The sequence below is a fragment of the Aulonocara stuartgranti genome (genome assembly GCF_965226115.1).
Source record: "Aulonocara stuartgranti genome assembly, chromosome: 22".
Lineage (NCBI taxonomy): Eukaryota > Metazoa > Chordata > Actinopteri > Cichliformes > Cichlidae > Aulonocara > Aulonocara stuartgranti.
The window spans coordinates 2,017,501-2,039,577 of NC_138957.1; the positions used below are offsets into that span (position 1 = coordinate 2,017,501).

At 42.4% G+C, this 22,077-nt stretch overlaps 1 protein-coding gene across 6 annotated transcripts in view; it reads left to right on the plus strand.

Moving 5' to 3' along the window:
- Window positions 1–22,077, plus strand: part of lrrc3b (leucine rich repeat containing 3B) — a 32,907-nt gene that overhangs the window by 5,585 nt on the left and 5,245 nt on the right. For 2 of the 6 annotated variants that reach the window (XM_082521616.1, XM_082521617.1), the window contains exon 2: window positions 3,225–3,373. The exons of 3 other annotated variants lie outside the window; for them this stretch is intronic. The gene's annotated coding sequence lies outside the window, so the exon portion shown is untranslated. Of the gene's footprint in view, window positions 1–3,224; window positions 3,374–18,448; window positions 18,530–22,077 lie in introns of all 6 variants that reach the window. One more of the 6 variants, XM_082521618.1, reaches the window with a different exon arrangement.

Here is a 22,077-nt window from a genome sequence, read left to right on the forward strand (position 1 = left end):
CAACTACAGGGACATATAGGGTAGTCCCAAACTGTCACAGGGTAGTTGATGGTTGATTACTTTTTTGTTACAGTTAATTGCAAAAATGAATATGATACCAATATTTAATCAGCACCTGAAGCTTCAATTGAATGAATTAGTGGTTATTAAAAGATGTTTCAATGACAAGCGTTTCATGCAAGAGTAAAAAGTAGGGGTGCAACGATACACAAAATTCACGGTTCGGTTCGATATTTTTTCGATACAAAAAAAAATGTTAATGCCTTTTTAATTTTTCATTTATTAAAATTATAAATATATATTTTAACTCAAAAGTACAGTTTTTAAATTTAATGTTGCTGAAACAAAAAAGTAATAAAAAAAAAAACTATCTGATGGAGAAATCACTCATCTTTGGAAAAGAGAGTTTATTACAGAGAAATGGCTCTTTCAAAATAAAAGCTATACTATACGCTTCTTCTGGGCTATATTCTCAGCAGCACATTAAACATATCAGGTCCCCATAAGGAGAATCCTGTGCTAACGGCTGTCTAAATGACTCGGGTAAAGCTTGTAGCATGCCTGCTTGTTGTTTTTGTCTGCTTCCACTTGTCTTTGCACTAGGATGATGTCGGAGTAAATGTGCAGTCATATTCGTTGTGTTCCCACTAGTGCTGTCAGCGTTAATCTGAAATGACATTAACGCCACAACACGGCAAATCTCCGTTAACGAGCTACCGCGGATCGCCCCGTGCGTGGGGCTGGACGGCCAACACGTTAACGAGCTAACTGCGCTAACACACTAGTTCCCACCCATGTAATTGAGCATTGCGTGGCACATCCAACATACTGTTTTACTTTAGTCCATGACGCGCTTACCTTCAGGGTCATACGTCACATGAAGACCAAAATAGTTCCAAACGCCAGATCTGAATGAGGGTGGGGGAGGTTCAATTTGACATGTTGCAACTAGCTTAGCTTCTGTCTTGCTAGCTTGCCCTGCGCTCAGTGGATCTGCGCTCGACAGTGCAGCCTAGGCGGAGTAGTCGAGCGCAGATCCACTGAGCGCTCAACACAGACAGCATCGTCAGAAGGAAAGTTGATAAAATAAATTAAAAATTTTGCATTGTTCGATACCGAACCGAAAGCACTGTATCGAACGGTTCAATATCGATACGAGTATCGTTGCACCCCTAGTAAAAAGTGTGACAGCAAACCCCAGTCTATCCTAGTTCATAATTACAATAATGTATTTATTGCATTTTGCTGATTAATTTGCACTGGCTAAGAATATTTGGCAAATTTTTAAAAGGTTTTAAGAAAAGACTTCCTTAAATGTAAAAATACATTTGAAAAATCTCAAATACAGTGAAGTCAAATAAAACGAGGTAAACTTGCATAAAATAAAATAATTTGCACACTGTCTTTTTTTGGGTGGAGGTTTGTATTAAAAGTAAGAGGCAAAAAGAGTTCTGATATCTCCAAGCTGAGGCAATGTGTGCTTGGTGTGAAGTCAAACTAGTGAATGAGTGAATTAGTATGTGTAAGTATTCAAAAGAGCAAGTGGAGGCTGCACTGACACAGAACATAGAACAACAGAACAGTTTGTCCTGTGATTTGATGCAGTTTTGTGCTCCTGAAAACAGACATGATGGTGATGTTGTAGATGTTAATAATTAAAGGTAGTAATAATTCAGTGTGAAACCCAACAGCTCCAGGTCTTTAGCTCAGTTTTACTGGCCTGTGGACCTTTTTTTTGTTTCACTTTAAATCTGAAAAATGATGTTACATATGCTAGTCAAGGACACCCCACCCCCCCTTTAGATGAACCCCTGCTTGTTGCAGGTATTATGTGATAGAACAGTGAACCAGCTGTCCTCAGGAAGCAGCCTAATTTAAACATGGTATGTCAACAGTTGGTCATTAATAATGTAGTCTTAGTCTTACTGTAGATACTGTGGATGGAGCAGCTCCAAAGTTCTCTTTTCGTCGTGTCGCAGTTTGTTAAACAGATGGTTTGATGAAGGACTCAAAACACCTTTTTTGCCACTAAAGGTTCGAATGGTGATGACAGGAACAGGCGTTTGTTAGGGCAGGGAAATATGGCCAAAAATATTTATCACGATATACATTTGAAAATTTGTGCTAACGATATAAGTGACGATATAATTGACACGAGACAAAATTCTTTACAACTCCACAACCTTATTAGTGCAAAAAAACCCCATCAATGTATTTTCACTTAAACAAGCAGCTGTTTGTTGCATTAAAGTTTTATAAAAATGTAACAGTGCAAATGCAAATTCTTTGCTGACAGTTTAACCAAAAGGCATTTCCAGTGGAAACTGGCCGACACATCCTCAGCATAACCATGTATAATATCCACAGAACTTAAAAAGAGGTTATACACACACAACACAGTAATATTATGTTGAAGCATAGTACGTATCACTCCGCGAGGCTCCGCCTACAATAGCCGTAATGCTCCGACAATCCATCAAGCGGTGCAGCTTCGTAGCTTAGCAAAGTCGTACTGAAACATTTGACAGATTTTCGAGCGCCGTGTACATAAAGTTTCGAGGTCAGTAAACACAACCAGAGTTCATACATAAGACACACGGGATTATAAGGGGCTCTGTCGACTTTCAGAAAAATCAAAGGATTGATTTTAAGTGTGCCGTATTTTCCAAACAATACACGACGGCCCGCTAGCATGCGCTACCAAAAATAGTGCTTTGTTGTGTATCTGACGGACGAAAGCTAGACCAGTTCCACACCAGTGAACCATTTTTACAAACCAGTTCTGGTTCATCGGTTTCATTCAACGATCCGCTTTCGCCCTTCTCATTTCCGTCGCCGCCATGGTTTTTCTGCCATGTTCGTATGAAAACAAAGGCTCTGCACATGTGCGTTTTACCCATATTCTATCGCCATATTTCATTTTCATTTCTTGGTAACGGCTCCGCTTCTCTGCTCTTCGCGGATGTTGTGTAGACAGACAACATCATCGTCAATGCTCCTGTTGTGTTATCAGTTTTTACAAACTGGGTTTGATGTTTTTAATCATTTTGTAGATGAGGCCTAACGAGCGTAGTACAGGTTTAGACTGCCAAGCTGGCACATGTGGTGATTTAAACCCATTTCGACAGGCTGTGCACACATTTACTCACTGACATTCAAACTCTAAAGTCTGTGATTCTTAAATTTTGCAGATTTCATAGAAATCTCTTCTTTTCTATGTTAAGCCCAACATCAGTTCCATGAGAAAGCAGACTTCCCTGTGTAAAAGCCCCTCACGTATACAGGCACACCGCTCTTCCTCCTCCCTGCTCTGCTTCATCACGTGAATAACCAGCAAGACCAGAAGGCATTGTGCAGACACATACAGACTGCAGTAAGTGGCACACAGAGAAAAGAGCGTGAAGTTATTTTTACTGCTTTAATTTAAAAGGTTGCAAACTGTGATGTGTGTAAAGAGTATCTGCTACCGTGGCAACCGATTTTTTCACAGATACAAAACACGTACGTATACGGGAGCCATGACTGACGTGTAAAATCCATCTTCAGCTAATGTTCATTTTAAAAGTGCAGTTGGACTGATTACCTATACACTCTATTCAGACATTCAAATAATATATACAGCTGAAAATTGTTTAATGAATTATTTTATTGGAAATAAAAACATATCTCAAACCTGAAATAAAAATAGATAATTGTAATAACTTTGTGTTAGCTGTGAAAGCAGCACTAGAATAAAATTCAACTTAGTTTCATGTATATAGTGCTAAATTACAGCAAACCCCAACAGTCGGACACCCCCGTGAGCGTTGGCGACAGAAAGAAACCTCTGGTGGAATCAGGCTGGGTAAGGGCCTGCCATCTGTCACGACAGGTTGGGGATGATAAGAGGGCAACGCTGTGGAAGAGAGAGAGGAATAATAACTAATGATTCAATGCAAAGTTGTGTACGAATATATGGAGAGTGAAAAGAGCAGAGTAAAGAAGAAACACTCACTGGCCCATGGAAGCCCACAGAAGGCCGGGTTCAGGGTCACCTTCATCAAACAGAAAGTTCAACTCATAATCTTAAAAGTAGAGAGCAGACAGGCGGCCTGTCTCCTGCATCTGGCACAGAAAATGAACTGCTGTTCAGAGAAGAAGCCAGTTCCAAGAAATCAAGAAATTCATTAGTGACAGTAATCATATTTCTGCTTTTCTACATATTTGGCAAGAAACCTGGTAAATAAATACTAGAATCAGTCCTGGTTTTTAACATAAACATAATCAGCTAATTATCCAGTCTTTTAATAGTCATGAAAATATGTTCAGATCTAGCGTACTGATGATGCATTCACCTCATAAATCACGACTCACTGCTCTCCCAAACATGATCGTGCATAGGCTTCCCTTATATGTTAAAAGTATCTTTATCTCTGATACTGTCCTTGTATTTACTTGCTATCAGATTGATACCAAATTTTGAAGTATCGCACTCCATTAACAGAGAATCAGAGTTCAACCACTGTGGTTGCAAATGTGACCTCATTTCTCGATGGTGCGACTAAAAAGATTCTAAGTGGCACCGGTGTGACCAGCTGTTTGAGTGAAGAAAGTCTCCGTGTGGTCAACAACAGACAAACACACATTATGCCCATATCGTGGTCTAAACCAATCAGAGATAGTCAGGGGTGGGACCTCTGATTGGCCGTGGTCCAGATATTCCTGTCAGCCTACATGTATGTATGTTTGAAAGCGGATAGACAGGTGAGTAGTAGGGGTGGGTTTCAAGAATCGATTTTCCGATTAGAATTGATTTTAGCTTGAATAATGCGACATTGATTCATTAAATCCTGAATCGATTGTCCATCCATCCATCCATCCAGCCATCTTCATCCGCTTTATCCGAGGCCGGGTCGCGGGGGCAGCAGCCTAAGCAAAGAGGCCCAGACCTCCCTCTCCCCAGCCACCTCCTCCAGCTTATCCGGGGGAACACCAAGGCGTTCCCAGGCCAGCCGAGAGATATAATCTCTCCAGCGTGTCCTGGGTCTGCCCCGGGGCCTCCTCCCGGTGGGACATGCCCAGAACACCTCACCCAGGAGGCGCCCAGGAGGCATCCTTGTCAGATGCCCGAACCACCTCAGCTGGCTCCTTTCGATGTGGAGCAGCAGCGGCTCTACTCTGAGCCCCTCCCGGATGGCCGAACTTCTCACCCTATCTCTAAGGGAGAGGCCAGCCACCCTTTGGAGGAAGCTCAATCGATTGTATTAAATGTATTTTGCCAGAAACGCAAGAAGCTCACAAAACTATTTAAACAACCACCAAACAGCCAAAACAGTAAATGAGAGCACCACACAAAGACATGAACACAAAGTGTGGACGTCGGGGCTGAAAGCCGACAGCTCAAACCAGAATGTACTTCAAGAACAGTTTCTCACCTCAAATCTGTGTTTTCTGCATTATTCGTTTGCTTGTCGCGCACCGGTCTGTTGTTGTGTACAGAGCTGACGGCCGCTGTTTGTTTTTCTTTTCCACAAAAATGACCTCCAACAAGAAAGCCTCATTACTGCTGTTCAATACTGAAGAAATTTAAACTTTTTAAAATGATGCCAAATTGCAAAACGCTTAGCCGTGTCTCTAATCAAACCTCTGTAACACTTACTTCACTTCAGCAGCATTCACATGTTGATTCATGGTTTTGTTCAGTTTCTGTTCTACTGCAGAATATTTTTAAGGTTATCTGCTACAGAAAACCTGGCCAGGAAAATCTGCTTCATGTTTTTCTGTTTTATCCTCAGTTACTTTGACACAAAGGCCTCTGCTGTGATGTTTGCATCTCTGATGAAGTCTCACAAGTGTCAGTACTGATAAATGATCAGAATTATATTTCTGAATGTCTGAGTCAAAATTGAATCGAATCAGGACCTTGTGAACCGGAATCAAATGGATTATAGAAAGATACCCAGCCCTATGAGCAGCCTAGGCCTGACGGAAGTGGATGTAGCTGTGGGTAAAGAGAAAAGATGAAAAGAATGATCGGTAACTTTTGTTAAGTTAAGGCCTGATCCATCTAAAATTCAAAGTCAGTGCTCTGACATGGAGCCATCGACCTCTCTGGTCCAGAGACGGCATCACATAATGAGCCACACACGATCGACTCCGAGCCAGAGCCCAGTGAAAGTAAAACGGGGAAAGTTTATACATTTGGAACAGAGTGGCTTGAGCAGTCTCCCTGGCTAAGATAGAGTAAAGCTGACAACATGATGCACTGCATTTACTGTCGTGAGTGTGGAAAGACCACAGCCGCCAGTACTGCATTTGTGACTTGTGCTGATAAAGCACAGTGTATCCAGAACACATTATATGCTGCGATAAATGCACTGCCCAAGTGTCCCCTCTCCCCACGGCCTTTCAGCAGCAGGCAGCAGCAAACAGGTCGTCAGAGGAGCCGATGTGATGATTAAGTTTAACATTGTCTACAATATTACCAGCGTGCCAAAGCACTTTATGCACAAGCACTTTTTCAGTAACTTATCTTTCTTGTAGAAATGTGCTCCAAATAAAGAACTTTGTGTTGACAAGATTGTTAGTTAATCATTTACAAATCAATGTTGTCTGTATGGACAGCAATTTCCCCCCCAGAAAGTGCACGTGCCTGTGGTGTTAAGCGATGCGGTTGAACAATTTGGGTGCACCTAAGAAAAAGAGTTAGGCACACCAGTGCAACCGTGGCAAAAAGTTAGTCTAGAGCTAGGGCTGCTCGATTATGGCAAAAATGATAATCACGATTATTTTCACTGAAATTGAGATCGCGATTATTTGACGATATTTATTTAACCCTTTAAGACCTACTATAGAACCAAGTCCACCAGAGCTTATATTTTTTTTTTTACATGCTGTAGTGCCATTTGTGGGAGCATTTCAAGTTGCTATACATCAATACAACTGTTATAGCCCATATTTTAATAATATGTATGCATTAAGTCCATAGTAATTACATAAATTGCAAAAAAGTGCAATAAACTACAAAAAAATTGAAAATTGCTTTTGTTTTGTTTACATATATTTCTACTTGGAGAAATTTAAGAGGTTTATCCCTCAAAACTTTAAATACAATAAAGTTGCAAAAAATAGTTTACAACAACAGGAAATTTATTTTGAGTGTCTTCATAGTTTTATTTTGGAGATACAGCAATTTTTATATACTGCAGGAAAAACAAAAAACAATCCTATGATGCAAATTTGCAAAGAAAACAGCAGGTGCATCATTTCACTGTGGGAAGTGTTACGAACAGCTGATCGGATCGGCAAAGCGTGTTTCTGGAATATTATGTTTTTGTTCCTGCAAGCGCTTTTTATGCAATTTTTGCAAAGCTATATGTGGAAGGAAACCGTGACCGAGGACAAGCTGATGGCATCAGATGTAAGTACAACTCCTCCGGTTTCATATGCAAAACAAATTATTGCGCTAGCTTACACGGTTCAGGTTCTACAGGGATTTAAAAATAGTTACGCAAAACGGAGCGTGCTGCTCTGACCGGCTTTAAAGGGTTAACAATGACTTTAAAAAAATAATATAAAATAGTGTGCAACACCACTGAAGTTTTTTTTTTAAACTCTCTTTTCAACCAACGGCAGTCACTCTCCAAATAACTTCTGCTTAGCTTTCCGAGCTTCCCTCGGGTCCTCTTAATCAGCGGTCTCCAACCTTTTTTGCGCCACGGACGGTTTATGCTCGACAATATTTTCACGGACCGGCCTTTAAGGTGTCGCGGATAAATGAGGGAGGGGCTAATAATCGGCTCAGTCATTTTTAATGATCGTTGAAAGCCCAGATCGTAATCGTGATTAAAATTCGATTAATTGAGCAGCCCTATCTAGAGCCCTGCTATATCTTATACACCAATAGGATTGCCTTTCATATATTACTATTTGGGCTCAAATTTTGGGGGGTGTTTGAAGGGGCACAAAGATATCAAAAATAACTCCCCTCAAATTTCTTAAACCAAACGTAACAAGCCTGTTTGTGAAAATGGATTAGAAAGTACAGATATTTGGGTAAAAATATGAAAACTTGCTAGAAAGGATCATTGGAGGCCCTCTCCCACCCACCTCTATCGCAGTCAAAGCCCTGGGGGGGCCTGGGGCGATCGTGGCTCAAGAGTTGGGAGTTCGCTTTGTAATCGGAAGGTTGCCGGTTCGAGCCCCGGCTTGGACAGTCTCAGTCGTTGTGTCCTTGGGCAAGACACTTCACCCGTTGCCTACTGGTGGTGGTCAGAGGGCCCGGTGGCGCCAGTGTCCGGCAGCCTCGCCTCTGTCAGTGCGCCCCAGGGTGGCTGTGGCTACAATGTAGCTGCCATCACCAGTGTGTGAATGGGTGGATGACTGGTTGTGTAAAGTGCTTTGGGGTCCTTAGGGACTAGAAAAGCGCTACACAAATACAGGCCATTTAACAAAGACAAATACTGTATAAAGATTCAGATTCAAGATTCATGGTCTTTATCGTCAGTACAACAATATACACAGTATACAGCGTACCGAGAGGCCGTTTCACCCCAAGCCCCCCATGGTGCATTATAGGTATATAAGAAATATATCTCCAAGAGATATCAAACTAGAAATTACAAATAAATAATAACTTGCTAAATTTAGGTAAAATTAAGAGCTTTAAAGGTACTGTATGTACGATACACAAAGACGGGACAGAGACAATACAAAGTGGATTGTGCAGTAGGTGTTGAATACCAGGTTGAGTTATGGTCAGGATATTGTAAAGACAGGATGAAGACATGTGCAAGATGCAAAATGTGCAAATATAATATAATTTGGATGTGTTCAGTAACTATGTGACTGAGTGTGCAAATAAGCATGTTGTTCCCAGGTCCAGTTTGTTGTGGATTTGTGGAAGTTTTTGTTGTTTTTGAGTCCTTTGGTGAATACTATATGGCACATATGTCAAAGTCAAGGACATTTATATCCGGCCCGCGAGATCATTTTATATAGATGTACTATTATTGTTATACATGGCCCGGCGATATGAGGTGCTAATAACACACAAACTACAGATCCCATAATGCAGCGCTGCAGCCTCCTTGCTGAACGCTAGGCTAACTGGGAACATTTGCATCAATCAAGTCAAACTTCTGTTATTGCGAAGCTAGTCGCTCACAATGGTGGAGAGAAAAGTTGATTCTGAAAGCAGAGCCTTTCAGCACCGGTGGGAGGCTGAATATATGTTTACAGACATGCCGGTAAACCCGTGTGTTTTAGTAGTGGAGCTAATGTGGCTGTAATGAAGGAATTTAGTTTAAGACGGCACTACGAGACAAAACGTCAGGATAAGCTGAAAAACCTAAATGCAGAAACTACAGGAAGTAGAAGAGCTAAAGAAGAATCTGGCATTTCAGCAGACTTTTTTCACCAGAGCAAAATCACAAAGTGAAGCTGTTGTGAACGCAAGTTTTATTGTAGCAGAGGAGCCAAATCAGCCCGGTACCACTCTGAAGAGCTGCAGGATGAAGCTGTGCGACGTCTTGTGTCCAGACAAAACGCAGATTTTGGCAAATGTGAGCCTGAGCAGAAATACAATTGCTGATCGGGTTTGTGAGATGGCCACTGATTTTTTAATTTTTTTTTGTGATTAATATTTTATTGTACTTTTAGAACACTACAGTCCACTGCAGAGACAGATTACATCACATAAAAAAACATCAGCATAGCAGCAGAACAAATTCAAATTCAAATTTTATTTGTCACGTACACAGTCATACACAGTACGATATGCAGTGAAATGCTTAGACAACTGCTCGTGACCTAAAGAAAACAAAAAAGGAAAAGGCTATGAATAAGATAGGAAATAAATATGAAAAATTAAAAAGGGTAAATTTAACTAGAAAGGAATAAAATATAAATTAAGGTTAAAAATGAAATAACTGTACAACACAAATTAGAATGAAGGGTAAATTTAACTGGGAAAGAATAAGATAAAATATATAAATTAAAGTTGAAAATAAAATAACTGTACAACAAAATACACAGTATAAAACTATATAAGAATGTATGAAGAAATATATATATCTATATATATATATATATACACATACATATATATATATATATGTATATATTTTTCATTTCCAGTTAATACTTGTACAGCTGCTGTTATTGTGTGTGAGTGTATATATATATATATATATATATATATATATATATATATATATATATATATATATACACATACATATATATGTATATATGTGTATATATATGTATATGTATGTATATATATATATATATATATATATATATATATATATATATATATATATATATATATATATATATATATGTGTGTGTGTGTGTGTATATATATATATATATATATATATATATGTATGTGTATATATATGTATGTGTATATATATGTATATGTATGTGTATATACACACACACAATAACAGCAGCTGTACAAGTATTAACTGGAAATGAAAAATATAGTGACCAGTGTTGTGCAATCAATCAATCAATCAATCAATCAATCAAAGCTTTATTCGTCACATGCAGGTTGCCCTGCAGTGAAATGGGACCCCCCCCGACCTTACACATATAGCACAAACATTACATGGGGATACAGGTCGGAGATTGGTAGAATCAAAGAAAAAACATTGAAATGTACACTACAGTGGGGAAAGTACAAGAGGAAAAAAGAGACCCCTACTCATGCTGTGCTTCCATGGTAGGACAGCATGAGAACAGGAAACAAAAAAACTCCTTTGCACAAAAAAGCACATAAATGTCCACAGCACAACATTGTGAAGACATGACAAGCCACAGGGGTGGGTGGGGGGTGAGGAGTAATCCGAAGAAACACAGCAGCCACCCTGCACAGCGCTACCATTCCAGCGCGGCACACAGACCCGCCGTGTTCCCTCGCCAGAAACAAGCATCGAAGGCGTTGGAAAGGGAGGGGGGATTCATGGGACGGGAAGAATAGTCATCACACAGTCGTTATCAGGGAGTTGTTTTGGTGGGCTCCAGCCTTGGGCCTAGCAGCTGGCGCCGTGGTGTCCAAATGTTGAATATTGTTGATTTCTCCTTTGTGAACAGCTCAAATTTAGCCCTCTGACACTGGTCCCTCGCTTCGAATCCAGCGGGCAACCTTGTGGGGGTTTGAACAGCCGGTTCCGCTCTCTTATTTCTCTGATAAACCAGGGCTAAGCCAACGCCGATCAGCATGAACCCTGTTATCATGGTTCCGAATAGGTAGATATCTTCAGCGTCCTCGATCGACAGTCCCGCCAGGCACACGGTCCTCCAGTTCTGCCACCCGTCCATCGTGTAACCGGCAGGGAAAGTCCCTCCAGGGCACTCAGGCTCTCCCGAGCCCCGACTTCTCGTTAAGGGTGTCAATAGCAGTCAGAGACCAGTTGATCAAATCCATAATTCTCTTTTAGGTCCACATTATGTCTTGTGCAGTGCAAATATGCTTAAAGTGATTTAAGTGATGAAGTGAAAACAAAGTCCAGAAAGTCCAGTGTGTGTGTAAGAACCATATGTGTGGGTCAGTACTGTGTGGTGGTGTGATTGAGAGACCGTATCGCCTGCGGGAAGAAGCTCCTCCTCAGTCTCTCTGTGTTGGTCTTCAGGGAGCGGAATCGCTTTCCTGACCTCAGCAGAGAGAACAGTCTGTTGTTGGGATGGCTGAGGTCCTTCACGATCTTCCTGGCCTTGGTCCAGCACCGCCTGCTGTAGATTGAGTGCAGGTCAGGGAGCTCGGAGCGGATGGTGCGCTCAGCTGACCGCACAACCCTCTGTAGAGCTCGTCTGTCCTGCATGGTGCTGTTCCCGAACCAGGTTAAGATGTTTCCCGCCAGGATGCTCTCTATGGTGCACGAGTAAAAGTTCCTGAGCACCTTGGAGGGCAGTTGGAAGTCTCTCAAGCGTCTGAGGTGGTAGAGACGCTGTCGGGCCTTTTTCACCACGGTGTTGATGTGACAGGACCATGACAGGTCCTGCGTGATGTGAACTCCGAGGTATTTGAAGCTGTCCACTCTCTCCACTGGGCACTCGTTGATGACGGGGGTCTGGTAGTTCCTCTCCTGCTTAGTGCTGAAGTCCACTATCAGCTCCTTTGTCTTACTGACGTTTAGAAGGAGGTTGTTCCTCTGGCACCAGTTCTCCAGATTCCTAATCTCCTTCAGGTAGGCCGTCTCGTTGTTATCAGAGATCAGGCCCACCACGACGGTGTCGTCAGCAAACTTGATGATGGTGGTGGAGCTGGTAGTGGCCACACAGTCATATGTGTACAAAGAGTACAGCAGGGGGCTCAGAACACACCCCTGGGGGGCTCCAGTGCTGAGAGTGGTGGAGGCTGAGACATGTCCGCCCATCCTTACTGCCTGTGGTCTGCCAGTTAGGAAGTTGGAGATCCACTGACACATAGATGAGCTGAGTCCCAGATGCTCCAGCTTGGTGGTGAGTGTGGAGGGAATTATGATGTTAAATGCAGAGCTGTAGTCTATGAAGAGCATTTTAACATAATTCCCCCTTCTAGTGTCCAAGTGAGTGAGTGATGTGTGGAGGAGATGAGAGATGGCATCGTCTGTGGAACGATTTGGACGGTAAGCGAACTGTAGTGGGTCCAGTGTGTCTGGTAGTGAAGAAATGATGAAGTCTCTGACCAGTAGAGAATACCAAACCAAAATGAGGGGGGGCAAACAAAGCAAGAGATAAACAAAAACATGAAAAAAACCAACAACAAAAAAACAAACATACAAAAAAGAAACAAAAACAGCCAGCCTTTGACTATGTGGGTCTTACTGCATGCCACACTCTGACATCCCTGAGAGTGCTTTGTCAGAATTCCAATGTCTGTCCCACTCTAAGGTCTAGTCTGTTCGTTTTATTCTGGACAGATATGGATCCCACTTCAGATGGAAACTCTCCACTTTATTCAGGAGCCTGTATGAGAGTTGTTCTAGTGTAGCGAGTCTCCCTAGTTGAATATGCCATACAGAGACAGGTGGGGTGGAGGGGGCCTTCCACTGGGAGATAATGAGTTTACGCCCCAGCATCAATGCAGTCTGTACCCACTCAGCAGCCTTAGGCGGAGCATATTTAAGGAGTGATGGGTCCCCCAAAACAAATAGTCTTGGTGAAAAAGGAATATCCCATCGTATGGTTGATTTGATAAAGTCATGTATCTCAGTCCAAAAGATTTGGGTTTTAGGACAGCTCCAAATCATATGGGTCAATGTGCCTACCCCAGTCTGACATCTCCAGCATTCAGGGGACTGTATGAGGTTCGCCCTATACAGTCTGTGTGGCGACCAGTAAATTCGGTGTAGTAATTTGAATTGGATTAGTCTCGTTCTAACTTCCCTGGACACCTTTTTACTATTCTGCAAAATTGTAGTCCATTCCTGATCTGTAAAAGCCACACCAAGGTCAGATTCCCAAGCTAACTGGAGGGCGGGTAGCCCTTTACTCGTGCCCTTAATAAGCATTGAGTAATATTTAGAGACTTCACAACCCCCCCCAAAGATTTTTTTGATGTAGCTGAGATATTCAATAGTTGGAGGTGGTGTGGAGGAGGAACCAAAGGTTTTGAGCAATTAGTGCCGGAGCTGCAAGTACCTCCAAAACTGACTTTGTGGCAACTGAAACTGTGCTTTAAGGTCGTTGAAGGACTTGAGAATCCTCCCCTGATACAGGTCTCCGAGAACAAGTATCCCTCTCTGGACCCACAGTCTCCAGAAAAATGGCGACTTATTAATGCAGAGTTGGGGATTGAGCCATATGGAGGCCTCAGTGTGAAGGTGGGAGTTAAAATTTAGTAGCAAGGCCACCTTCTTCCAGACCGTCTGCAGAAAAGAAAGAATGGGGTGGGTTTGTATATCTGGTGGGAGCTTGGTGGTTAAAATGTGCATCAGAGGGAGTGGTGAGCACAAAGTACTCTCCAGACTAAGCCATGGGGGGGCTCGTTCTGGAGGGAGAGCCCAGTGAACCATGTGTCTCAGACTGAAAGCATAATGGTAAAATAGTAGATTTGGGACCCCCAGGCCACCCGACTCCACTGGTTGCTGTAGCTTTTTAAGCTTTATTCTAGGGCGTCTGTTATTCCATATGAATTGGTTGCATAATCTGTCAAATTGATGAAAATATTTTGATGGGATTTTTAGCGGGAGTGTTTGTAGTAGGTAATTAAATTTTGGAGCACAATTCATTTTGATGATGTTAACTTTACCCCAAAGGGTGAGAAACAAAGGGGACCATCTAATTATGTCGGTTCTGAACTTGTCCAATAGAGCTTCAAAATTAGCCTGAACTATGTTGTATAACAAACGGGGGAATGTAATGCCCAAGTATTTAATACCAGTCTGAGGCCAGCTGAAATCCCCCGGCTGGAACAGGGTTTTGGGGCAGAAGGCTGTCAGAGGGAGCGCTTCAGACTTTGACCAATTTACTCTATATCCTGATATATTAGAGAACCGGTTAATAATTCTTAAGAGAGCAGGTAGAAAACGTTCTGGCTGCGATATTAGGACCAGGGCGTCATCAGCATAGAGCATCAATTTGTGATTATTATTGTGGACCTGGATACCTGGACAATCAGGGTCTCTACGTATTGTCGCTGCCAGAGGCTCTAAAACTAAAGCAAAAAGCAGAGGACTCAGTGGGCAGCCCTGTCTTGTACCCCTGTGGAGGTCGAAGGACTGTGATATAATACGGTTCGTTAGTATTGATGCTCTTGGATTGTTGTAGAGAAGTTTGACCCACCTTATGAATTTTGGGCCAAAGCCAAATGCTTCCATTACACAAAATAGAAAACGCCACTCCACCCTGTCGAATGCTTTCTCTGCATCTAGGGAGAGGGCTATAGCTGGAGAAAAGTCCCCCGTAGGGGATTTATTCTGGGTTGCCCACATAATATCAATTAGGCGTCTAATATTATCGGCAGAGCAGCGAGTCCGAATAAAACCAACTTGGTCGGGGTGTATTAAGTAAGTCATGACCTTATCTAATCTGGTTGCTAGTAACTTGGCTAAAATTTTGCAATCGCAATTGATCAAGCTTATTGGTCTGTAACTCTTACAGTCAAGCGGGTCTTTGTTTTTCTTTAAGACAAGGGAAATAAGTGCCTCTGACAGTGTTGGTGGCAGGCTGCCCTTATCCAGGGCCTCCTCAAACATTTGCAGGAGTAAAGGGGAAAGCTCCTCTGCAAAGTTCCTGTAAAACTCTGCTGTAAACCCATCCAACCCAGGGGCCTTGTCAATTGGGAGATTTTTGATTACCCTTAAGATCTCTTCCTTTGAAATTGGGGCGTCCAGGGAGTCCACCTGTGTCTTAGAGAGAGTTGGGAGGTTGAGGGGGGAGAGAAAACTGTTAATTTCCTGAGAGTTTGCTTGTATTTCTGAGGAGTAGAGTTGCATATAGAAATCTCTAAAGGCTTCATTCACTTCAGAGGGTTTTGACACCATAGTGCCATCCTGTGCTCTAATTGCTGCTATGATAGTCTGAGCTTCTTTTTGTTTAATATATCTTGCAAGCAGTTTGCCAGGTTTATCTCCATCTTCGAAGTATTTCTGCCTAGCCCGAAATAGAGAAAACTCCATTTTCTGAGTCAAAATTGAGTTAAACTCATATTTAAGTCTAGTTAGGTGGGTCAGATTTGCTGAGCTCGTGTCTGCCTTAAAAGCGGCTTCAGCTATGGCAATCTTCCTCTCCAGGTCTATCTGCTTGGTCAGAGCAGTTCTTTTCTTATATGAGGCATGCTGGATGATGAACCCTCTAATAAAGGCTTTCAAAGCTTCCCATGCTACACCCGCACTGGGAGCTGTAGAGAGGTTAATTTCGATATAAGAATTGATCTGCTCTCTCAAGGAGTGGAAAAAGTTGGGATCATGTAAAAGGCTTGAGTTTAGCCTCCATCTGGGAGACTTGGGGGGGCTACCAAATGAGCTCAGATGCAGGAGCACCGAGGCGTGGTCAGAAACGTGTATACTACCAATAGAGCAAGACATTGCTGAGGGCATGATAGAATTTGACACGAGAAAATAATCTATTCTTGACAGAGTGTTGTGGGGGGCAGAATAAAAGGTGTAATCTCTTGTGGATGGGTTGAATACTCTCCATACGTCCACCAAACCCAAGGTCCTACACATTTTTATAGCGACCGAAGCTGATCTAGAGTGTCGCTGTGAGGGAGTGCTTCGATCCAGTATATCATCCATGACCAAATTGAAGTCCCCTGCTATCAGGATTGGGTAGTCGCCCATATCACTAATTTTGCATTCCAAGTTTCCAAAAAAGGTGGGGTCGTCGATGTTTGGTGCATAGATATTGCTTAAAATCATCCTATGGCCTTGAATCTCAGCCAAGAGTAGCAATGTCCGCCCATCTTCATCCTTAACCATCCGGGAGCATTTAAACTGTAACTGCTTATGAATTAAAATTGTGACACCCCTACTCTGACTGCTGCCACACGAAAAGAATACCTGACCCACCCAATCACGCCAAAGTTTATCTGACTCTTGGGGAGACAAGTGAGTCTCTTGAAGAAAGACAATGTCAACTTTTTTTGATTTGATAAATGTCATGATCTTCTTTTTTTTGATTGGATGGTTAAGGCCCTTTACATTCCAGGTCATCAAAGTAAAGGCCCTTTATTGCTTATTCGCCATCATGCAATACGTATCAGACGTATAGCAGTGGGGTAACTTATTATTAGAACCAGGAGTTCAATACAGAGTGGACAATAAACATTTAAACAGATACGTCTGGGGCAACCGAGAACACTAGTCACCCTCAGGTGGGCTATGAGCCCCAGAAAGCAAAACATAAACTTTATGGTCCATGACTCTAACCAGTCGAACAGTCATAAACAGGACCCGTCGCCAGCAGCAGCAGCATATTAAGTCGTCGTAATATGAGTAAAACAGTCATTCTGGGACTTAGCTAACTGAACAGACCTCTATGCAGGTTGGTTAGAACTGTCCCCTGACAAACTGAAAAGGGCTTCATGACAACTGAATTACTAAAAGAGGAATTTAATAGTCTTAGTGAGCTTCTCTACCAACGCAGATTGTGTTGTATTCTCAAAAGTAGCACAACTGAATAAATCAAATAAAACTGCGAAGCCCTATAATATTTAAACTAAACAGTTAAGAGGTGCAAAGTATAGCGTGTATAGCGTGTTAATTAACGCTAGGGCGAAAAGGAAAAAAAAGGGTAGCGTTTAAATCCACGCCCTGACTGTAAATAACTCAAGGTAAAGACAGAATGTAGTCCTGGGCTTTTTTGGGGTCAGTAAACTCACGTCTGCCCTCCGTCATTTTCAGCACCAGCACCGCTGGGAACAGTAGGGAGAACTTTATCTTCCTTTCGTGCAGCAGCCATTTACAGGGATTAAATGCCGCTCGTTTGTCCGTGACAAGTTTGGAGTAGTCAGGGAAGATCATAATGCGGTGGCCGTTCCAGTTCAGCTGTCCCAGCATCTGCGCAGCTTCCATGATCCGTTCCCTGTTCTGAAACCGCAGAAATCGGGCGATGATGACCCTCGGGGGATGAACGTCAGGTTTGCGTCTCACCAGGCTGCGGTGTGCGCGGTCAATCTCCAGCCCGCCCAGGAAGTCGACCTTCAGGAGCCCTCTGGAAAGCCGGCGAAGCGCAGGTTGTTTCTCCGTCCTCTGTTTTCGAGGTCGTCTAATTTCTGTCGTAGAGCGTTCACTTCGTCACTAGTAGCAGGAGGATTTTCCTTTAGCACTCTGCTAGCATCCTCAAGGAAATCTAGACGAGACTCAGCGTTGCTTATTCGAGTAACCATATCCGCTAGCTTAGCCTCCACTGCCCTCGTAGCAGTTTGGATAGCATTCAGCTTGCTCTCTTGTGTCTCGGAGGTTTCCTTAAGTAGCACGTAAATACTTGCAATGTCTTTGGCCATTTGTTCAGTTGTAGCAGTCTGAATAGTATCCGACATTGGAGGTGAGGGCGGGTGCACATCATTAGCTTTCGCTGTGGTTTCCTTGCTAGCGCCTTCTTGCCGTCGAAGCGTAAGTTTTTGTTGGTGACTCGGCATTTCTGAGCTTTCACAAAGAGTCTTCAAGCTTCCCACTGTCCTGAGGTTATATTTTGTAAGTGTTGTGTAGCGTAATTCTCTAAGTCTAATGCAAATTAGCTGCCGCTGTGACGGAGCTTCCCCATTCAAGCTGCCATCTTGACCGCCTACGTCACCCGACTCCAGATGGCCACTGATTTAAGAACACAGTTGTGTGAAAGAAGCAAAAACGTTATTGCATACTCGGCTGTGGATGAAAGTATATACATGATGCGCATTGCACAGCTGGCCATCTTCATCCGTGGAGAGGAAATATTGAACATTAAATCGATGCACGGGACAACAACAGGAAAATACATTTTTTAAAACATATGTCAAAGTGTAACCGATATGACAAACTTGTTGGACTTATAACAGATGGAGCGCCGGTGTTGTGCGGTGAAAAAAGCGGACTAGTCAGCAGGATGCGAGTAAAGATGCAGGAGGAGAACTGTACCGGTGAGTTAACAGCATATCACTGCATCATACACCAGGAAAGGCTGTGTGGTAAAGTCCTAAAAATGGAGCATGTAATGATCACCGTGACGCAAACCGTAAATTTGATCCGAACTAAAGGTTTAAATCACCGTTAATTTCAGTCTTTTATGTGGGAAATAGATCATACAGAGGTCCGTTGGCTGAGTTGTGGGAAAGGTCTCAATCGAGTTTTTGAGCTCAGCGAGGAAACCTGTCAGTTCATGGACATGACATGTATGATGCGGTGAAGGCATTTCAAGTGAAGCTGTCACAAATGCACCAGTGCAACCTGCCTCACTTTCCCTGTTGCCAAGTAATGTTGAACCAAGTCAGCGGACTTTGCAGAGCCAATGCAGGGGGGCGCAGTATGAAAAAAAAAAAAGAACGCTGCTAGCATAATGGACAGGTTTTTTGACGGGGCGCCCACACAAACGCAAAGCAGGAGATGAAGCATCGCCAAATATGTTTCCAAACCAACTTCATTCTAAGCCAAAGACTAGAAAATATGGTGAAGCAAATCTTCCCTTTGGCTTCACCTGCACAAGTGCAGAGGTAGGTCTCCCTGCAGGATTGGTTTTCCCTGCGTCGGGAGCAGCGCTGGGCTGTTCAAATCACGGACAAACAGGATCCCACATTCTTGATTTTTAGTTTACAAACACTTCTTGTAATGACTAACGACTCCTGACATTTTGGAGATGTTAGCTCTGTATACAGTAAAGTTGCAGCGGGATACAAATAACATCAGGCTGATCCTGCCACGATTTGTCCCCCGGTTCAAATCACGGACAAACAGGATCCCACAGCTGTTTATGTTTTTGAACCCATTTTGCACAGAGAGGCATTTTTTGATAAATGTATTGATGCAATGTTGAATATTATTACACAGGAAAAAAACAACTACATGTAAAATAATCACACCGTGACGCCTCAGCCTTTGTAAATGGAGGGACAGTAACTGCGTGTAAAAACTGAAGATAGTCAGGTTAACAGTATTTGTCTCTATCTGCCATTCTGCAATTCATCTCATGTAAACAATAACGTGGCGCACAGCGTGACGTGAAAAAAGGCACATACCTTTGACGTTGAGTGACGAACTCTGTATTCCTCGTCCACATGTAAACGCAAAAACAGAGATTTAAAAAAATCTCAGTTTTCGGTGATTTGAAACACTGTTTAGGTGGACGAAAAGCCCAAATGCACAGAAACAGCTCCGTGTGTGGACGTAGCGTAAAAGAGTTAGTAGCTTATTTTATTGCTACCTGTAATTTATTGCAGTTTACTTGTATTTGTTTAATTGTTTACTAAATGTTTGAGGTGTGAAATAAACCGTGTGAAAACAAAATATGGGTGTGTGTTGTTGGAGGATGTGTTTGTGCGCGGGGGGGGGGGGATTTTTCTTGTAAAACAAAGGGGCGCCTAGCAAAAAAGGTTTGGGAACCACTGGCTGATGACGGTCTTGGAGACAGTGACATCCTCAATGCTGATTTGCTGATGCAGCTGGTCGCTGAGGTTATGTACTTCACCAGGTCCACGGTGTCTGTGTATGTAGGAGCTTCTCTAAACATATCCCAGTCTGCACATTCAAAGCAATCTTGCAGAACTGGTATGGCCCCCTCTGGCCATGTTCTCACCCCTCTGTTTGTTGATGGGTCTGTAGACTGGGGTGAGAAGTATGGAGATGTGGTCTGATTGTCCAATGTAGGGGAGGGGTGAAGCCTTGTATGCATGCTGGATGTTTGGGTAAACAAGGTCTAACATGTTGTCCCCTCTTGTTGCAAAGTCAATGTTCTGATGAAATTTGGGTAGAACTGATTTAAGTGTGGCATTGTTTAAATCCCCGGCGACGATGAAGAAGCTGTCAGGGTGGGCTGTTCGCAGATCACTGATAATCTTGTAGAGTTCACTGAGTGTTCCACTAGCTTTAGCATTAGTGCTAGCACTGGGTGGGATGTAAACAGCAACGATGATCACCACAGTAAACTCTCTTGGGATATAAAACAGCCTGCATCTGACTGCTAAGACCTCCACGAGTTCTGAACAGTGCACAGACACAATTGGGAAACATAACTGTAATTTTACAGTTACGTTTCCATTTTGGCATACTCATCTAAAATCAGAAAAAAAAACATTAAATCAAAACAGCAAAGTTATTTGCAGCCATTTACCTTTTACCCTTTTTTATAACCATTTCAAACTATTTACAGAACAATCAGCTGTTCTGCATTAAATAACATGGCACACAAATTATTTGTGCCACTCCAAAAAATAATTTCTGTCCACTATAAAGGAGAACATCACAGCCTGATACCTGCAGGTCTGACAGCAGCAGGTGTATCACTGCTGTTTCTACCTGGAGACAGTGTTTACACTGTAATCTGCCTTTGGTGGCTTTTTGGTAACATCTGTAACATTCAGCAGTCGCCTCATTGTTCTGACACACAACACAAAACTATCCAAAACACCACTAACTAACTACACAAGACAACACATTAACTACACACTCCAAACACGCTAAATGTCACAAATCTCCCACATCTCAAAACTCTCTCTCTCTCTCTCTCCTAAAACTTCCCCGTCTTCCTGAACAACCCAATATCATGTTGCCATATCATTCTTTGCATTTTTCCACCAACACAGACGGGCTGTTTTTTTATTTTTTGGTGATAAGCAGAGAGTGCTCGCTGCGCTGTCCTTAGACAGTAAACGTGACGAAACTATTGAGGAAAAACAGGCATATATATTGTTTATCATGACTCTGGTTTTACGTGGCCTATCAACACAAATTAAAAAATGGTATATATCACCTTGTTGCTTTGTCATCTTAAAGTGGTCATGTGATTGGCTTAGCACGACTACTTTATTCTTCTTCAGTCAAACAGCAGCACTCATGCGACTGTTTTGCCCCCTGAGCTTCAGGTGTTGTGCCAAAAAGTGATCGTCGGGCAGAAAGTGAATGCCGCCCATGGGAGCTCGCAGCTGCTTAAAGGTGCAGCACCCGGATTACTTACAGCTACTTCCTGCAGCTGATATAAGATGCTGTAAGCTGAACACAGCTTCAACCGTCTGTTTGTTGAAAAATAGTAACGCGACCACATTTTCTTGTTAGTAACGGTAACAGCATTGTAACGATAGAAATAGTAATTAGTTAGATTACTTGTTACAAAGTAACGCTGTTACTTTTAATGCCGTTATTCCCATCACTGCTGATGGCAGTTTTAAGAATGCAGCTATGCACAGCTTCAATAAAATAAAAAGGCACATTCTGACTTGTCCATCATGTAGAAATCACCTTTGCATAATTTTAAAGTTACATATTATTATAAATTCCACATGGTCTCACAAAATTTGCAGATGTCTTAACTTCAGTTTTGGTAACATACTCTGAACTGCATAAAAATGGGAAAATACATTTAGTACAAAGCACATCAGTGGCGTTCAGTAAGACAGTTTTACAGACGAGCAGAGATGGGAGGACAAGGCTCATATTTCAACATCATTAAGAGGCAACAATAGTTTCAGTGCAGTAGAGA